Below are 19,232 nucleotides of genomic sequence, written 5' to 3'. Positions count from 1 at the left end.
GTGAAATATGGATTAAACTTTGGTGTCCCTCCCCCATGAAGCGCTGGAAATAGAAATAGCTCCATAATTTAGGAGAAGATGTTCTGATGAAGCCCTCTCTTGTCCTCTTTTTCAGAGTCTCTTGTTCTTATTTTCACAGGCATTAAAACGTACCTGTGAAGCCAAATATATAATTGGCTCTAAAAACAGACTTGATCTGAAAGGTCATGTTGAACATTTTTTACCTTGCAGACTGTGGTGATCAGCATTCGTTACAGCAGCTAACGCTGGAGCAATTGAGCGCACAGAAAACAGGGGAATCTTTTTGTGCTGATCTTGTTTTCTTTGACATTTACTGCAACAGTTTAGCTTTACCTACATTATAACCTCTTGATTACTAAACACAGCTGTACTTTACTTCAATGCTGGTGGTTTATGTAGTGTGGTTCCAGTTCCTGTACTTATTTGCAACCACAAACTGCTGTGGACGATCTGGACTCCAGCTGATACGGACATGCTGGATTCCAGCGGCAACAGCTTCTACGACTCGTCTCATCACTATCACCTCTCTCTCTTACTCCCCTCTATCTGTCTTTCCAGACCCAACTCGTCGAGGCATGATGGCTGTCTAACATGAGTCTGGTTCTGCTCGAGGTTTCTGACTGTTAAAAGGAAGTTTTTCCTCACCACTGTAACTAGCTAAATACTGCGATGTGCAATGCTCATGGTGGATTAAGGTGGGGTCAGACTGAGTCTTACCCTGTCTTGAATTTAGGTCTCTGTTCATAATTTGACATAGAGTGGTCTAGACCTCCTATGTTTGTAAAAGCGTCTTGAGATAACGTTTGTTGTGATTTGGCGCTATACAAATAAAGATTGATTGATGATTGATTGACAAACACTTTCTACCAAGCCTGTCTCCTAAATTGAAAAATGAAGAAACAGAAGAACTGCAAAAATCTGCAGTTCCTTGAGTGTCCACTTGAGGCTGGCTGCAAAACCCAAGGAAAGACATTTTAGAGGTTGAAGTAGAGCCTAAAGTAGAGCCTATATTAAACTTCCAAATAAGCAAACATGTTTACAACATGGTCCAGAAAATGGTATTGGTGTTCTTAGATCATTCCTTTGTTATTATAACACAGACCAGGGTGATATCTTTCCATAACTCATTTGATTTGATGATATTAAAGCTAGGGTTGGTAGTCTCGGAAAACCAGCATGAAGTTGAATGTAGCTTTTCCTCATGACTCTGTCTAACCCCTCCCCTCCTCCCTCGGAGCTCCTCCAAAACGACGCCCCCCCCCCGCTCACATGCACGAGCGCCGCTGATTCTTGACCATATGATCGTGACTGTTTCAAAACCGGTCCTCACCAAAACATTATCATAGTGAAAGTTAAAAACACAAACAAACATGGCTGCTGTTAGTACTCACAACTATCATGCTAGCATTATCCAGTTGTACCGGTGACACGATATCAGGAGAAAAGTTATAACACATATATAATACTGTAATAGCTCTACTGTTTGTTAAACCTGTTCAGTGTAGATGTTCTTAATTCCTACAGTGTTGACGGTCAGTGAAGGCATCAGGAGAGGTGTAGAGTGTGCGAGTGGGAGAGAGGAGAGACAAGAGGAGAAGTTCTTCATTCATTCAAACATTGATTGTTGTTTTGTTGGTTGGCGTGATCACGGCCGACAGTGACCGGTTATTAAAGCTCAACGTGTTCACGAATCGGCTCGTCATCACTACAGCGTCCGGACGGGCGCTACAATAAATATATATTTTCTGTAGGACTTACTGAACGTCATTAATTATTCTGCTTGTTGGTGAGAGCTTTTTAGACTCTGATCCGGACTACAGTCCTGAGCAAAGCACCTCATCAGGTCAGAGGGGACAGGCCCGAGGACGAGCGAGAGGGGCAGTCAGTAGAGTCAGGGGAAGCAGAGGCAGGAGACGGGGACTCAGAGGAGTGCACGCCGGGGAAATGTACACGCAGGAGGAGGGCAGAACGGCTGGACGGGATTTGATTGGTTTAAAATTTGGGGAGCCAAAAAACGGTGATAGGTTAGTGTTTTCCCAGGTTTACTCCGGCTGTAGATAGCAGCTTTTTTTCACTCTTTTTTAAGAACACATCATGTATTGATTGCCATCAGGACATAAAGATCATTTTAACCAGTATGACAAAAAGTGTATCTAAATCTGATTACCAACCCCAGCTTTAAAGCTAAGAGTTATGCATAACCTTGCATTTTTAGGGACCTGGTTGAGTGCACTGACATGGAGCACGTTATAGCTGTTTGCCTCGAGGCTCAAACCCCGCCTCAGCTCCACCTCTTTGCTTGTTTCAACTTTGTTTGAAAGTCAGGTGGAGGCAGCGTTTCCAATGTGGCAACTTCCATCTTTGGACTTCCTTACACCTCTTCAGAAAACCAATGAAAGACTTCAATGAGACTATGCCTATGTTTTATACATTCTTTGCTTTCTTCCATCAACTGTATGAAATTTTGTTAACTATCACTTTAATGGGGCACTGGTTTAGCTCAGTTGGTACAGCAGGCCCCTGTGGTCCTTGTTGAACTGGACGTGGAATCGATTCCTGCTCCAGGACCGGGTGCATGTCATTCCCCACTCTCACTCCACATTTACTGTCTCTGTCGTTCCAGCTGTCCCCGCCAATAAAGGTTTAAAGCCTTTTAAAAAGCTTTAAAGGCCTTTAAAACATACAGTACATCATTTTGTGCACCTTTGAGTCACGTTTTGTTTTTATTCTGAGCTCTGCAACCATCATCTCCTGACTAACATCGTATTTCTTCCTCTGATATGACACAGTACATATTGTCTATTAAACTGCTACAAAATCTTACAGTGGAATGATTAACACATCATCACAGATGGTGAAATAAAACAAAACATAATACATTATAAATCTTTATGCAATGACAGCTGTAGTTATAAAGTAAATTGAGCATGAACTGCTTTATTGCACCTGAGAGCCTGACCTGCAGGAAAAAGATTTGCTTCACCTGATAAGAGTCAAAAACTCAGAATTTCAAAATATGTACACTGAGGCGCCTTTTAGCATTCTGACAGAAATTGGTAAAAGTGGTGAAACTCAAAACAACAATGTGTGAGGACCAGTTTGAGTACTGGCTGAGTGCTGGCTTTGACAGGATAGGGCACAGTCACGCATGCACAAAATGACTGATGCAACCGAGTGGCAAAAACACAGCTTCAACCCTTCTATTCTCTGCAAGTGAGGAGTAAATAAAACACTTGCTTCCAGGCTCTGGATCAACTTTGCATCTTCAAGACGTGTGACGAGGTCACGTGCTTGACCAATAAAAACTCAATGCCACTTGTTTCTTCCTAAATTTAAACAGACGAGGTAAGAGTTCTGGCTCAACAGGGAACAGTCATCATCCTGAATGTGTGCCATTATGCACTGCATTGCTGTCCAACATTAGAAACTGCCTTTATAGTGGCATTGGCACCGTCTTAATGGCATTGGCTTCACTCCCGACTGTGCCCTTTCATCCACAGATAGCCCAAGGTCTCCTAAAATGACTTTTCCATGCACCGTTATTTAAAGAGCACTGACCTTGTTGGCTCCTCGCTCTTTCCTTGGACCCTGTGTTATGTCACTGCCGTTGCATAATGTTAACGCCCTCAGCACGGCGGTGTTGGATGCAGACACGGACCTCATGCTGAATAAATTGCATCCTACAGTTTACAGCAATCGCCTGTTGCCTTCAATCTGCAGAGAACAGGGTCGTTAGAGATTCACGGAGCCGTGCTGAAGCCTTGTCTGAATATTCTCTTGTCATAATAACATCAGCCTGCCTCCTCTATTGATGTGTAAATGTGTTGTTTCTGAAGTAGCTTTTCTATAAATGAAGATTGCTGCGGATGTAGTTTGAAGGATGGTGTTCTTCCCACGCAGCGCCGAGTCTTTAAGAGTTATTGCTTCTCGGGAAAGGAAGAGAAGCTGCCATTGCTCTTTTTAGGAGGCTAATTTGGCCAGATTGAAGGTGATCCAGTCTATGTTTCTGATGCTTTATTCCAGCTTTGTGGATCCAATACATTTAGTCTGTTGAACCATCTTCAGTGTTGTTGCACACAGGCATCGATGTGTCAAAAAACCCAGTGTTGACTGTATCTACTCAGGCAAATAATTTAGTCTGAATATTAATAGAGTTGCCATTTTCGCAGATGGATGAAGCCCAGTCATGTTTCTCCTGGCAGAGCTGTAGATTTACTGGCAATTTCCTGTTCAGCTAATACTTATTCAGACACATGCTGGTACCTCTTGGCAGTCTCTTCTGTTACGTGGCACCATCAGATGAAATAGAGCCGCAAGTGAAAAAGAAAGTGCACCTTTTATATGCCGTCCTGTTGTGATATCTCAGCCGTGGAAATGGTTTTGGTGTATATTTGTGGTTGAAATGATGATGAAAGGGGTATTAGCAGCAGCCACCAGACGCTCTAACTAGATCTGTGGTATCATCAGGAGGGGGGACATAGAAAGCAGGCTGATGAGAGAGACATGTAGATGGTTTACAAGAGATCCAGCTATTAGAGGGACAGTATGGAGCACACTGTGGAGTCGGCTGGGTTGACAGGAAAATTGGATTTCAAGGCTTCCCATCAGGAGTGCAGGGTTCATTCATCGCTCTGTGCAGCGGCAGGCATGCTGATTATGATAGTCGGCACTTCTCTTCACATAGGGGAGTTTAAATGAGCCAATGCCGGGCTCAGGAGGGGGTGCACATACTGTATGCCCGCCTCACATACAGTACTCATTCACAAATACATCTCAGGATGTAGGTCAGAGTGATTTTATTTACGTAACAGATGACATGTAAATGTTGCAGCGGGCGAGTGTCAGGCCTGTTTGGAGCTGATGGAAAATGAAATGATGGAGGTAAATGGGTCATGATGATGACATGCATGTGGTCCTGTTTTTCCATTTATCGCCCTTTTCAATGCAGGTCACCTGCTCTGGTGCACAGCCTGGTCCAATTAATAAAATCACTCGTATAGTACCAGTTTATTCTCTGATACTGAGCAGAGCTGGAAATACCGGGCTGCAGATAGCATGGCACTGAGAAACACCAAGACCTGGATTTGTAGGTTTCAGTATTTGGGTCAGTGGTTCACTTCAATACATTTTAATATAATACAAAGCATCAGCTCACATCCTCTATTAAATGTTATGTTTATGAAGTTGCTTTCTACATGAAGACAGCCACTGTTTGAGTTTAATGGGTGATGTGCTTTTAATTCTACCTCCCATGCAGCACAGTTGTTGCTTCTGGGGAAAGGATGAAAACCCAGCCAGCTCTGTTTCAGAGGCTATTCTTGTCTTAATTGAAGGAGATCCAGTTCACATTGTTGATTTTTATCTTTGAGCCCATAGGTCCCTGGTTTATCAGGACCTGGTTTCGGTGTTCGTTTTTGTATTCCTGTCACCAGTTCAGCAAATATCCACCACCTTTTGAAGAAACTGATCATCAGAAAGTGAACTTAGGTAGTTATGGTCATCAGTTACTTGTTGGAAGATCCATCCATCCATTATCTTGACCGCTTATCCCATTTGGGGGTTACGGGGGGCTGGAGCCAAACCCAGCTGACTGGGAAGGGCAGGGTACACCATGGACATGTCGCTAACCTATAAAAAGGCAAACATGGAGAGACAGACAACCATTCACGCACACACTCACACCTACGGGCAATTTAGAGTGACCAGTGAACCTGATGAGGATGTTTTTGGACTGTGGGAGTTTGTTGGAAGTTATTAATTGAAAATAGTAAATTGGTTGGTCATTGGACTTGTGGCACTTTCCTACTCTTTGTGTGACCCCTCAAAGTGCTTTTATACTGCTCGCCACTTTCCCCCATTCACATCACATTCATACACTGATGGTTAACTAATTAACTATGTCACTGGGAGCAATTTGGAGCTCAGTGTCTTTGGATTTAAGTTCTTGTTTAAAAAAAAAGGACACTCTTGATAATGTCACCCTGGCATCTGGGAATAACTTGGATGCTCTTTTTATCTCCAAGCCTTTAAAAAATTGACTGATACCCTATTATAGATAAATTGTCCTATATTGGTCTTTGGACACGTGTTTCAATTAGCACTTCTGTCTTTGGGCTGTTTTGCTTTCATTCAAAGAGCCAAAGCTTTGAATCAAACTCATGGTTAATGTGACGAGGACTTCAGACTCTGTATCTGGGCCATGTGCTTTAACTGCTGTGCCCCGAGCACCTTTTGATAACTTGAACTTTTATAATGCACTATAGATCAGAGTGTGAAGTGAAGGGTTCCTCACATAACTGGTCTACTGCGCAGCTGGCTCTGATTCCATTTTTAACAATGCTGTGACAATGGAGGAGCAGAAAGTTGTATTTAGAGGATGACCCTCCCCTTAGCTGTGTTCAGAATAAACTTGATTAACTTTTGAAGTTATTATGGGCACTTTGGTCTTTATCAGATAGGACAGCTGAAGAGAGATGTGGGGAACATAGAGCAAGGATGATATTCAGCAAAGAGTCATGGCCGGGAGTTGAACCTGCAACCACTCTGATGAGGACTATGCCTGCTGCACACAGGATATGAGCCTTAACCTCTCTACTGTCACTTGTTTCCTGCATCTTAAAGCATTTAAACAATATTTTTTAGTAGTTAGGGTCTGCCATGTGAATGAGCATCCCTAAGCTCTTCATGCTGTTCGGAGGATCGAGGAGAGAGGAGGGAAATCAAATGAGTGATGAGCAAGGATTCATGAAAGCAGCCTTCATGGAAGTCTTTTAACTGACAGACACACCCTGGTATCAAATATCACTCTGGAGTGGACTCGATTTCACTGGAACTTTACAATACCACCAGAGTTTAATAAGAGAGACAAGAGGAAGCCTTAAAACAGTCTCTATGGGGTGCCTGAAAACACATCAGAAACATATGATGGCTTCTAAAAGGTATATACTATATTTGGATTAAAAAAAGTGTTTGACATAAATAGTAACCACAAAATATTAAACACAGCTTTCATAAAATCAGTATAACAAGGCAGAAATCAAGTCTACTAATACTAAGGTGAAGGGTTGGTTTTAATGGTGGTTTTTATGTCAGGTCACTGAATAATTTTACCAGAGAAGTCAGGTACTATGATTTAGTCTGAAACCTGATTGCTACACATCATACAGATTATGAGGGTTGTTTAAAGACTACCAATGATTCAATGATTTTACTAATAACAGGAAGATCTGAGATGTAGGCATAAAGTTAAATTTTTTAATTCTTTCTTTGACACTTTATTTTCACATTTTGTTTTATAACTAAACTGTAGAATTGCCAACAACTGGCATTGAACAAGTGGTCACAACTTTAAACAAATTACACAAGACAAAAAGTAAATACATTTAAATAAATAGGTTACATATGAAGTAAAATATCAATACATAAAGCTCAAATTTTGATGGGTTAAAGTATATTATTTATTTGTTATTGACTGATTATAATCCATATGGTCCGTCCCCACTATAAATATAAAGTAGGGATGTACATTTTAGTATTTTCCGTGATCGATTTTTGGAAATGTTAACAATCAATTATCGATTAATTGATTAAAAAAACCATTATTATTCTTACGTCAAAAACAATGCTAAATACGTTTTTTTCCCTCTAATTGTATTTTCTACAGCAACATAATGCAAATAACTGACAGTATTGAATACGGGTACATGTTTGACACGCAGAATATCAACGATCAGGCTATTCTACATGGACATAATCTTATAAAGTGAAGGCTCATAATACTAACAGAAAAGTACTTCAGACTCACAGTGTCCAGTTTTCTGTCTACTCGTTCTTATTGAGAAAAATAAACATGTGTATTCGATCAGGTGTCAGCCGGGAGCGCAACCGGGTCACTATCAGTCCAGCGTCAGAAAAGCTCAGACGGATCTGATGTTGCTGGTCAGCAAACATGGCGCACTAACATTTCCCACCTGTTACCTTCGTATCCAAAGGTGGGAAATGTCCTGTTTAAAGCTGTCAACCTTCGTGTCCGTGTCGTTGTTGGCAGCAGTTTTGTATTGATCCTCTTTTAAAAAGCGCACGTGGAGACCTGACGCGCAGCCGCAGCCCCCAGCTGAGCGTCTCCGCTGTGCGCAACACCTTTAACAGCTGATTCACATCCAAACATGCTTTAAACTTACAACACCTCACTGATAGCTGAGTGTAATATGAGACCACGTGATGTTTGTTCCACGTGACGGAGAATTGATAACAAAAATGCGTGTTACGAGTAATTTCTTAACAATCAATTAATCGATAATCGATTAATTGTGGTCATCCCTAATATAAAGGTAAAAATAATGATACTACTTCCAGCATTAGAAATTGAAACCATTTATAGAACAAAGTCCTTAAAGGAGCATAAATGTCAATCCTAGAGGGTAGTACCTCCTGCTGCTGTGTTTCCAGGGATGTGAATTGTGCACACTCACACTGACACACGTCATGAGTGAAGCAGCAGGTTTTTTTTTTTTGTTCAGGAATGTGGGACACCTCCCCTGCTGCCTCCTGTCTCCTCAGCACTGAGGTTCAAAACATAAAAGTGTTAACACAACCGTTCTACTGTAAGAACAAAGTACTGCTTTTAAGTTCAGCTAATTGACGTATTTGCGTACCTCAAGCAAAATCTAAAATAATCACAACAATGAGTGAAAAGTCGATATTTAACAAGTCATTCAGGGTTACCTTTATAACAGTGGACAAAAGCCCAGTTAATGGTATAAATATAGTTCACTGTGTCAAGCCTGTATGTGTGTCACTGTGTTCCTTTATGCATTGTGCCCTCCATCAACCTCCACCCTGCCACCCATCACTCTATTGATTGTTTGGCATCAAAAGCGTGCACTGTGCCCCACAATGCCTCTGTGGTTGCCAAGCAATCAAGCGCCAGTTAAACACGCTGGCGGAAGATGTATTTTACGATGTCCTGTATTAACCCCCCCACCTCTCCGTCTATATGTGAACACTTCCATCTATCTTAGGGGTCAACAGGAATGCTTTGTTTGTTCCCAGGAGAGCTAACAGTAAAGGCCATTGTGCAGCAGTGAGGTCTGCATTGTGTGAAGGCACACACCCTGTTAGCCCTCCTGTGTGCGTGTAATAATATAGACTAATGACATGACTGAAGCTGGGCATGTCCCTGCTTCCTGCTGTGTTTGTTAGCTCAGGACGCTTCATGCTTGCGGGCTCCCCGGGTTACTTACTCGACACTAAAAGCTGGTTCACCCTCCTTCCTCTCCTCCCCTGAGTCATGGAAGCTGTGCTAAATTTAGCAGCCCTAAAAAAGTAATGGTGTGGCAAGTTCTTATTGAGTTTGCACCCCACAACTGCCTCTCTCTCTCTCCCTCTCTCTCTGTATGTCTCTTCCTGGTTGTGTCTTGCTCCCTCTCCTCCCATTCTCAGTAAAAGGCTTGTCCGTGACTCACCCACAGCAGAGCGAGGGCCCGATGAATTATTGAACCAATGGTGGGGCCCTCATAAATTATCTAACCCTGTGTCGCTGAATGGAGCAGGGCAGCTCTATGGATTCATCTCATCCCGACCCTCGGTGTCAGTACCACCAGGAACTCTGCGAGGGTCTGATAACTCGACATGGCAAACCTGGATGCTAACAGACACATACACAGGCTCATGCATTATACACTCTGCAATACAGGCTTCTGTCCATTGGATTCTGCAGGAACATGTCTGACTGGGTTTTTAAACCAGGGATGACAGTCAGGACACTACACCAGAACATCCACATATAAAAAGTCTACACAGTGAATTTTACTTAATGCAAACATGAACAAGATGTGACAGGTCTTGCAGGTCTTATAAAGGCCACGATATTGTCTCTTATTAACAATGTGATAGCTTTTTTGTGGGAGGTGTCATTTACTGATTTGGTTGGCAACCTGAAAAATGAACCTCCAGGCGTCCAGGTAACCAGAAAACACAAGATTGACGTAGCTTCAGTGACATCACTCATTAGTCACTGAGGGGGCGTTACGAAGCCAAACAATGGCGGTCGCCATGTTTGAAATGTTGACTCAAACTAAATTCCTGCTAATCTAGAAACAGTCTAAGGAGAAGAGTAGGAGGTGGAGCTTTTCCTAGTACTACATATCCGCTTAACAGTCACATCAGCCATGCCCCAAATTATGCCTGATTGTAAACAACTTTCAGCCCTTCAATAATTAAAACAGATGAGGTACAGCGGCCAAAACCATGTTTAATACCAGCCTGGAGTTATGTTAAATTCTGTGGTAAAAACTGTGCATCTTATTTTGGTCTCTAATTGGGTCTCCTTGGCTTTGGAGACCGTTTCAATGAACTACAAATTTTGCTCTTGCATATTTGCTTGCTTCATTTGGTCCATTTTAGTGGACTGGCTGCAAATGAATAGAATGAAATAGAATATATCTTTATTGTCATTGTACATTGTACAACGAAATTGAAATGCAACCCATTTCAGTGCATTTAAAAGAACAGTAATTAAATAAAAAATAGAAATAAGAAATCATAAAAACCGTAGACAAACATAAATAATAAATAAAAACAAAGAGACTCACACAGCATTCCACAGTCAGACATTCAGTGATCAAAAAGATTGCACAGTCCCATTTTATATTGCATTATTTAGCATTTAGTGCACTTATTGCTTTTGGATAAAAACTGTCTTTCAGCCTGTTTGTCCCTTTTTTTTTAATGTCCTGTATCTTCTGCCTGAGGTCAGCAGTTCAAGCAGATGAACTGGATGTCAATCTCTGAAAGAAGGGGTATAGATAAATCTGACAGGGTAAAACACAATTTTAAAGACACACCTGGTTCATGGGGTATTTTCCGGAAACAGAAAGGTAGTTTTTTATCTCAGGGGGTGCTGGTGGCCTAGTGGTCTAAGCGCCCCACATACAGAGGCCACAGTCCTCGTCGCAGGGGTCGCCGGTTCGATTCCCGGCGGGTCCACCATTTCCTGGCCGCAACCACGTCCTGCATGTCTTCCCCCGCTCTCTACTCCCCACATTTCCTGTCTCTCTTCAGCTGTCCTATAAAATAAAGGCAAAGAGGCCAAAAATATAACTTTACAAAAACATTTTTTTATCTCACAACCCTCCTGTACACCCCATGCTTAGGACCAAGAACTGCAGACCAAAGAAAGCACTATAGCTGGTGAAGAGCTGAAGATCCAGATATTTCCTCAGAAGGTGGTGGAGACCAAATTGGAGCTAAAAGGCGTGTAAATGATGGAATTAAGCACAAGGGCAACAAACAATCAAGTAATTTGATACGGTTTTGTGTCGGCGCCATGACACCTTTTCTCTGATGCATTAATCTGGCACCCTGCTTTGCAATTTCATATACAAGAAAAAACCCTGTATGAGTGAAGGCCAGCATATTTGTCATAACAAATTTATACAAGGAAGATAGAGTATGTTGGGGAATGTGTCTTCCAGGTTCATGTGCAGTCCTTCTCCTTGCCAAAACAGCAGCTTCCACATCATAAAAATCTAGATCAATAATTCAGCGGGTGCTGTCTGAGCTTCATCTGATTTGCAATGAAACCATGAATAAATCTTCTCCCCTGTTATCAACATCTTCAAGCCAGAATGATCAGTGTGCTGGATATCAAACCATGGGTAACAAAAAGTGAGATTTGCTGCTGTACTTTGCAGACAAATTTGGCTACAGTAACTTTTCCCCCTCTTGTCATCCTGCCAGTTAACAGGCCGAGAGGTCTGACTTGCAGAGGTCAGCACATCCGATGGTCAAAGTTTAACATAGTTGAGCTCTGTGTCCAAAATCTATCAGAAAACCAATTTGACTGCAGCGCCCTAATGGAAAGTAATGGCTCTTTTGGCATGAACGTTTTCACTATTGAATAACCTGAGCAGCTCCTGCAGGCATTTGGCAGTCACAGCAGGATTCAAACAGCTATTAATGAATGTTAGAGTGGATTTAAACATGGTCAGTTTGGCAGTGATCACATACTGTAATATATACTCTTCAACATTAATGTTCATGCTCATCTCTGTCACTGATTGATGCCCTACTTCTTTAGCTGTATTGATTTTTTTTGGTGTGTGTGATGGAGCTGCTGAATACTGAGGGAACTCTTCAGCAGTGTTAAATGTCTTCGCATGTTTCTGTTTGTGATGGCAGGAGCTCTTGAGATGCAAAACAGCAGGTGTTTTGTGAACACACCCCCTACAGCGAGTGGGCTGCATTGAGTGGTGGTAATGGCTTCACCAGCACCTGGGATATCAGGATTTCTCCTCTCTTGCTTTGTGCTCTCGAGGTGAATGGTGGACCATATTAAGCAAAGTGAGTAAGTTTTTGTGTGTAGATGTTGGGAACAGAAGAAAGGGAAGGCTAAATTTGGCAGTGTCATTGTTCTGGAAGTGACCCATATTTGTGTGTATCTGAGGGCTCTTTGTGACTCTGTTTCATAGACACACAAAAAAACAGACTGATAGACGTCTGGCTGATACCTGCATGGTGCCTTACCGTGACTGTTATTCCCAGTGGAAGACATGTTGGGAGAGTGGCCCTCGAGTCTCTCTCCATCTGCCCATCAGTAAACGGCAAACACACACACCTGCACGCCGTCATACAACACAATACAGCAGAAGACAAGTAGCAGAGCCTGGGCTTCGTTCAGTTACACAATGTTCATGCATGTTGCTTGATGCATTGCCTGTTAAAATTGCTCATTCTTATGACACATGCTCCTCTGGCAGAGCAGAAGATCTGATTAGATTTAGAGCATCCTGCTGCGTAAATAATTGTGCATAGTAATGAGGAAAATTGGAAAGAGGCTTTAAAGAGGGGGTATAATGCTCATGCTTTAGACTTTATATTCCTCTCTGATATCTTTGTTGTAGCTTTACTTTATTTATGCTGTCAAGAAATATATACTCATCTCAGGCTGGGGTCTTTGAAAGCCTCATTTCAGCCTTTGCTTCATTTAAGCTACTGTGTCCCAATCCAGAGACTGCAACCTTTGACTTCTGTCTCTTTAAGGTCCCCTCAGCACTCCAAAACTCATTCTGGAAGCCTCCTTCACTGTTGTCGTGTAACAAAGTTGGATTTCTCTTTTTAAAATGACAAATTTGACCTTTTTAAAAAATATTTTTGGGGCTTTTACACCTTTACTTTTTTATAGAGTGGATAGTGGATAGTGTAGGAAACTGGGAGAGAGTTGGAGAAGGACAGCCCGGGCCACCCGCTACGTGGGCGCACTACTTAACCATTAGGCCAATTCTGCGCCCCAAACTTGACCTTTTAAGGAGATCCACCAACTTGTGATGTCACAAATTGAGCAAATCTCGTGTTGATCTCACTGAATTCTCACTTCCCTTTTTGAAGAAGTTATCCAGAGCAGCCTGCAGTCTCATCCTTACTCCAACACAATTTGACATCTCAATTTGAAAATTTGCCAACATTTAGTATTGACATCCAACATTTTAGCTTTCTATGTTTGTAAAATATGAAAAAGCTTAAAACCTCCTCTTTAAATAAAACCCAGCCTGTTGTTTTGCTTCGACAAATGCAGTTTGGTGACGCAGAAATATCTGAGAAATCTATCCACCTTAATAATTTATAATTGGTGAAAAATATGGTATTGATTTCTGTCAATCAGAGTCCTCACTGCAAGCCAAGATAAGAACGCCGGCCTTCACTGTCAATAACACTCCTGTTTATATTATGTGTTTATGAAGACAAAGGTCAGTGTGATATGGAGAGGGAAACTGTAGCAGCTGCAGTGATGTTCACAACAAACCCAACTAAACAAGAAAATATGTTAATGATTCATCTTTCCAAAACAACACGTCAGGGTTTTAGACACGAGGATGCCTCTTTGGACTCGATTTCTTCATACTTTCCAGAACTGTTACATAAGTAAACCAGGCAAATGAAATGATAACCTGACACAAACTAACACTGGATTGTGGGGGGTAATGTTGTGTGATGGTTCTCCTTCGAGCACTGTGTAGGTTTAGGTAGCTACTGTGACCTGTATAAGGGCCTGTGTCCACTGATGGTGTTTTTTCAGTGCCCCAAAATTCAATTCTGGACAACTCTCACTAGTGCTCCTGTTGCTAGATTGCCAAAGTGATGTTTCTCTGACCATGAAGTCTCTTTTAAATCATGTTTGCTATGTTAAATGCTTACTCCTTTTCAAAGAAACATCACAAAGATAATGCAAAACTACAGAAAGGTGGTGTTTTGGAGTGAACAGCAGCTGACATCTGATAGGTGCGCCCTTCTGATTAGTTTCTCCTCCATTGATGTTGACAAAGTTGATATCAGCAGTCCTTACCCTTCTTGATTTTGATTGGTCGGTGATGGAGCGGTGACATTGATGAGTGCGGCACTGAAAAAAATGACCTGCGTTGGTTTTATAGCAACAACAGGCGCAGAGTCAGCACCATACTGTCTCTCTCTTCATTACAGGAATGCATGCACCAACTGCTTTTAGTACCTATTGCTTTGTAATAGGTATCCATCGCTTAAGATGATCAACCTTAAATCACTGTTTAATTAATAAGCTTTAAGGCAACATTAGGGTTAACACTCAACTCATTTTTATTTATAAAGCACCTTTCATACATACGAGCACGCAGCTCAAAGTGCTTCACTAAAGAACAGAGACTGAAAACAGCAGAGATTTGTGAAATAATCAACTCAACTCAACTCAACTCAACTCAAACTTTATTTATGGAGCATGTTTAAAACAACTGGAGTTGACCAAAGTGCTGTACAGATCAAAACAGCACAAATGACAAAAAAATAACCCAAATAATGTCAAAGATACAATACTAAAATACATCAACACAATGTGAATATATAATAAAATAAGATAGAATAAAATAAATTCAAATTTAAATAAAATTATGCCAGATTTCCAATAATAGAAGGCCTAATCATAAAAATACTGAAAAATAAAATAAAATAAATGCAAAATCCTAAATAAGGATAGAAAGCAAAAATAAAAATCAGTTAAAGTTTAAAGGCTCAGATAAATACAAGAAATAAATAGATAACTTAATAAATAGGATAAATAAATGTTGTTAAAACAATGCTAATAATAATAGTAATGATAAAAGATCATTTAAATAAATACATAATAATAATAAAAATACAGACTGCTTTCTTTTTCTTTAAATACAGAACTGTAAATTTTGCAGACATTTTTCAGTGCCAATGTTAAGTCACTTTATAACTTGTCAGCTTATCCAGGGGAAAGTCACTGTAACTCTCACCACATGAGTGGGCTTCATTTGAGTGAAAAGGATGGCATGCCTAGGTGTGTCCACTTCTAAGCATGTAATTGCATTGAGTAGATTAGCCCGGGCTTGGCCTCCTTGTCAGTAAACCTGATGCAGCTGTTTGTATCAGAGCGATGTCAGCATCAGATCAGTGCATCCTTTCATAGTTCCTGTCTTCTTAATAATAATCTTTTTTATGGAGCATTTTTCTAAAGCCAGAAGTTTAAAGTACCCCAGAACCATCAACAAGAGGATGGTCAACATACTCTAGTTAAATCAGGAAAGAGCCCTTTAATAAAAAGATGTTTCAAGAAGAGATATTAAAGCGGTCACTGGATCTACATACCTGATGTCCTCAGGTTGCTCTCTTCAGGACTCTGAGGCTTCGGCTGTAAACGCTCTGTCACAGCATTTTTAAGCCGTACGTCAGGAACACCTGAGAGGAGATACTTTAAATCAGAGAAAGAGCGTCATGTTGATCTCCTCATGCAGAGTTTGTCTGAATCGGTTCCTGAATCGTGATGAACAATCAAATATCTTTGTTGCCACATTTATGGTTTTCTTGGCTGGAAATCCAAAACAGAGGTGGATTAATTTAATCCAGCCTGCCATCGTGCAAAGTTGTGTATGTGATCCAGGTCATCAGCTCCCAGAGCAGCTGTCACCTCCTCTGACTGAAGATAACCGAACCCGGCAGAATTAGGGATTAATGAAGAGTCCATACATGGTCAGGATGACAGTACAGCAGCAGCAGCACCTGCTTGCATGCACTTAAGTGAATGTGTGTGTGTTGGTAGCAGAAAGCACCTCACAACTCAAGCCCCGACAGCCAGCCGCTTCCCGGTTTCCATGCCAACCACAAGGGCTGTTCATGTTGGAGCATGCTCAGTTTGGCTCCCCGTCGTTGTAACAATAGCCAGTGAGAGGGCTCAGTCGCACACACGCACACACACTCGCTCTCTCTCTCACACACTCTACTCCAGCTCGCAGTGGGAGAGAGACGGAGAGGAGAGGACTGCCTGCTGCGCTTAACGGAGCTCACAACACACACAGCGACCAACAAACACACACTCTGCCTTAACAAAGGTGAGTACACAAACATGCAGATTTTACACTGAATTTTCTGCCTCTCCTTTTCCTCTTGTTTGGGACTTTGTTTGCTTTGTGGGTTTGCATTCTTGAATGAAAGAGCTGCAGAGTGGAGACAGTTGTTGCTGCTGGAGAAACTAGGTGTAAAGAGGAAAGCATGTGCTCTGCTTTCTTACTGACAAACTGCGTGTGTTCTGTGTTTGTATAACAGCGTTGTTGCACTAGAGATTGTCCTTCCTCCACTGTGGCAGAATGCTTCCTCTGCATGGATCTTGTCTTTTTATGAATGGTGAAAGCAGGCTTTATATTTTTTCTGCTCAATCGGAGGTGTAGTAGTTGACAAAGCAGGGTCTCTGCTCAATAATTCATGCAGCCTTGTATGGAGGAAAGTCAGGGGATGACAGCAGGTGTAATGTGATGCTTTGCATGGACACAGATAGCTCTTTTAGCTGCTTTTGACAGCACCGCTCAGTTTTACAACCTTGTGTTTGCTTATTCTGATCCTCACTTTGATTATCAAGCGTTTCAGAGCCTCTTTGTGTGCACACTTGAGCCACAGATACAGCTAAAGAGGTAAAAGTCTTCCTTCTGTTAATGATAGATCAAAAGATCTTGTCTGCTGAAATTGTTATCTGATCTGCAGTTAAAGGGAATGTGAGGAGCGTCTCCTCGTGCCCGGCTGACCCTGTAAAATCCATGTGTGTGTGTGAGCTGTGTGTGAGTGTGTGCGTCAGGAGCGGTCAGAGCGAGATGTATCTTCAATCTTTCCTGTAGTCTCGCCCCATTTCTCTCTCAGAGGCACACTTAGAGATTCAGACACTCGCTGAGAGTCTCTCCCCGCCCGCCACAAGATTAATTGTTGTGGCTGATAAATTCCCGGTTGGTCGATTGTGTATTCCTCTGCAGCCTGATAGATCCTGTGTGGGTGTGTTTGTGTGTGTTGTTGGCTTGTTCAGAGAGGAGCATGAATATGGACTGGTCAGGTCTGTGGCCTCATATGCAAAGCTGAGGTGCAACCAAGGCTGGCTGATGTAATATCAGTCAATATGATGATTTATAGTCAATTAAAAACTGAATTTTTACAAAACAATGACACATAAACCCTGACTCAAACACGCCCTTTTTACATTCATGAGCTGTTCACATTTCATTGTTGGTTAGTAACCCACTGTGTTGACTTATTAAAAGATTTAAGGACATTTTTAGTCCTTATTAAGCAAAGTATAAGTCAGCAAATACAACTTCTGCCATGAATATATATTTTATTCTATTAAAAATGTGTCTTATTGATAAAAAAATCCTTGTTAATGTGAAAATAAGACTCAAAATTGCTTGTTGCTTTGATAAAATTGTCAAAGTATCTTCATTTAAAAGGCCATAAACATTTATTATACCATGCAATCAACAGTTATCCAAATCATAATTAACCTGATGATCATTTCAGTCTATTATCATTTACATTTTTATATATATGTCAGTAAATATTAGACGTAAAGGCAAAAAAGCAGCCAAACATCCAACGATGTTCTGAAATTCATTGTTTGTTGAAGTGCCTTGAACCTGCATTCTCTCTAATGACCAGCAGGGGGCAAAGAGAAGTCTGATTATATAGAACTCTATTAGAAGTGTCACTCTAATTAATGCTTTCTGATTAGTTCATGGTGTCAGTGACTTGTTTGTTGTTACAGTGCAGTGTTCATTTTGTTGATTAAGGAGTCAATGCTTTATGTCACAGCGACCTTGTTAACAACAGCTTGCCATGCTGACCCATATGGCAGTGACTTGGTAGCAACAAGGATAGAGGTGTTATAATCAGGCAGCAACCTCCAGCGTTGAGAAATGAAGGCATAACAGGAGAGTAAAAAACTGCAGTTCTGTAAGTGTCCACTTGAGTCAATGAAGTCCCATTAACATGCATGTTAAAACACCCATTTTTACAGTAGAATGAAACATGTTTACAGCTATGTGCAGATAACAGTTTTTGTCTGAATAACTAATGTCTTCACTTATACACTCTGTACATGGGGTGACTTTTTTTTAGACTCACGTGTTTGAAGATATGAAGGCTAACGGCCAAATTCCACCAGATCTGTGTCCGGTCCGTCTCCGATTCGTCCCGGCACCGGATCTGATACGTTTCTATTTTAGTCAATGTGTTAACTTCCACTGGATCCGCTCCGTTGCGTTCCTGCTGCGTCTCTGATCCGGCAGGTCGGAACGCAACGGATCACATACGCAAGACTGCTATTTTTGCTGGATGCCGGAGCACGACGCATCAATATGCACAGAGCAGATGGAGCGGGACAGGAAGTCAGGCACCAAAACAAAATGAAAATATCTTGTTATTTTTCAGACTAAAACACTCTGTGTTATTGTTAAATCATTTTTAACCTAAGTTTGACAACAAAATGTCATTTTGAGCAGAGCCAGGCCTGGAGTCAACATGTCAGAGGTTTCAGAGGACCATAAAGACAACATGGATGAGGATAATCGTTGATTGAGTCACATGACTCCAGCTGTCAGGTGGTCCAGCTCCGTGCTGCTGTTCCGAAACCGCAACGGGTTGGTTTTGAATCTGGACCTGGTGGAAGTCCCATGTAAAGGCTGATTTATACTTCTGCGTTGAATCAACGGCGCACCCTACGCCGGGGGTCCGCGTAGCTCCCGTACCTACGCCGAGGCCTACGCACGTAGCTGACGTGCACCTCCTCCAAAATGTAACTCCCAAGCTCTGTGATTGGTCCGCTCGGCGGTTTTGTCTTTCCCGCATTTACAGCACTTCCGGCATCCCGGATATCGGCCGCACATCGGCCGTGTATTTCATCTCCTCCT

At 41.7% G+C, this 19,232-nt stretch overlaps 1 protein-coding gene across 3 annotated transcripts in view; it reads left to right on the top strand.

The window, feature by feature from the left end:
* The window catches only part of si:dkey-91i10.2 (uncharacterized protein LOC555224 homolog), a 105,382-nt gene that overhangs the window by 16,403 nt on the left and 69,747 nt on the right, over positions 1 to 19,232 (top strand). For 2 of the 3 annotated variants that reach the window (XM_034693180.1, XM_034693179.1), the window contains one exon: positions 12,202 to 12,363. The exons of the other annotated variant lie outside the window; for it this stretch is intronic. The gene's annotated coding sequence lies outside the window, so the exon portion shown is untranslated. The remainder of the gene's footprint in view (positions 1 to 12,201; positions 12,364 to 19,232) is intronic. 3 annotated transcript variants of the gene reach the window in all.

Source organism: Notolabrus celidotus, chromosome 10 (assembly GCF_009762535.1).
Source record: "Notolabrus celidotus isolate fNotCel1 chromosome 10, fNotCel1.pri, whole genome shotgun sequence".
Taxonomy (NCBI): domain Eukaryota; kingdom Metazoa; phylum Chordata; class Actinopteri; order Labriformes; family Labridae; genus Notolabrus; species Notolabrus celidotus.
This window is presented reverse-complemented; position numbering and strand designations above follow the sequence as displayed.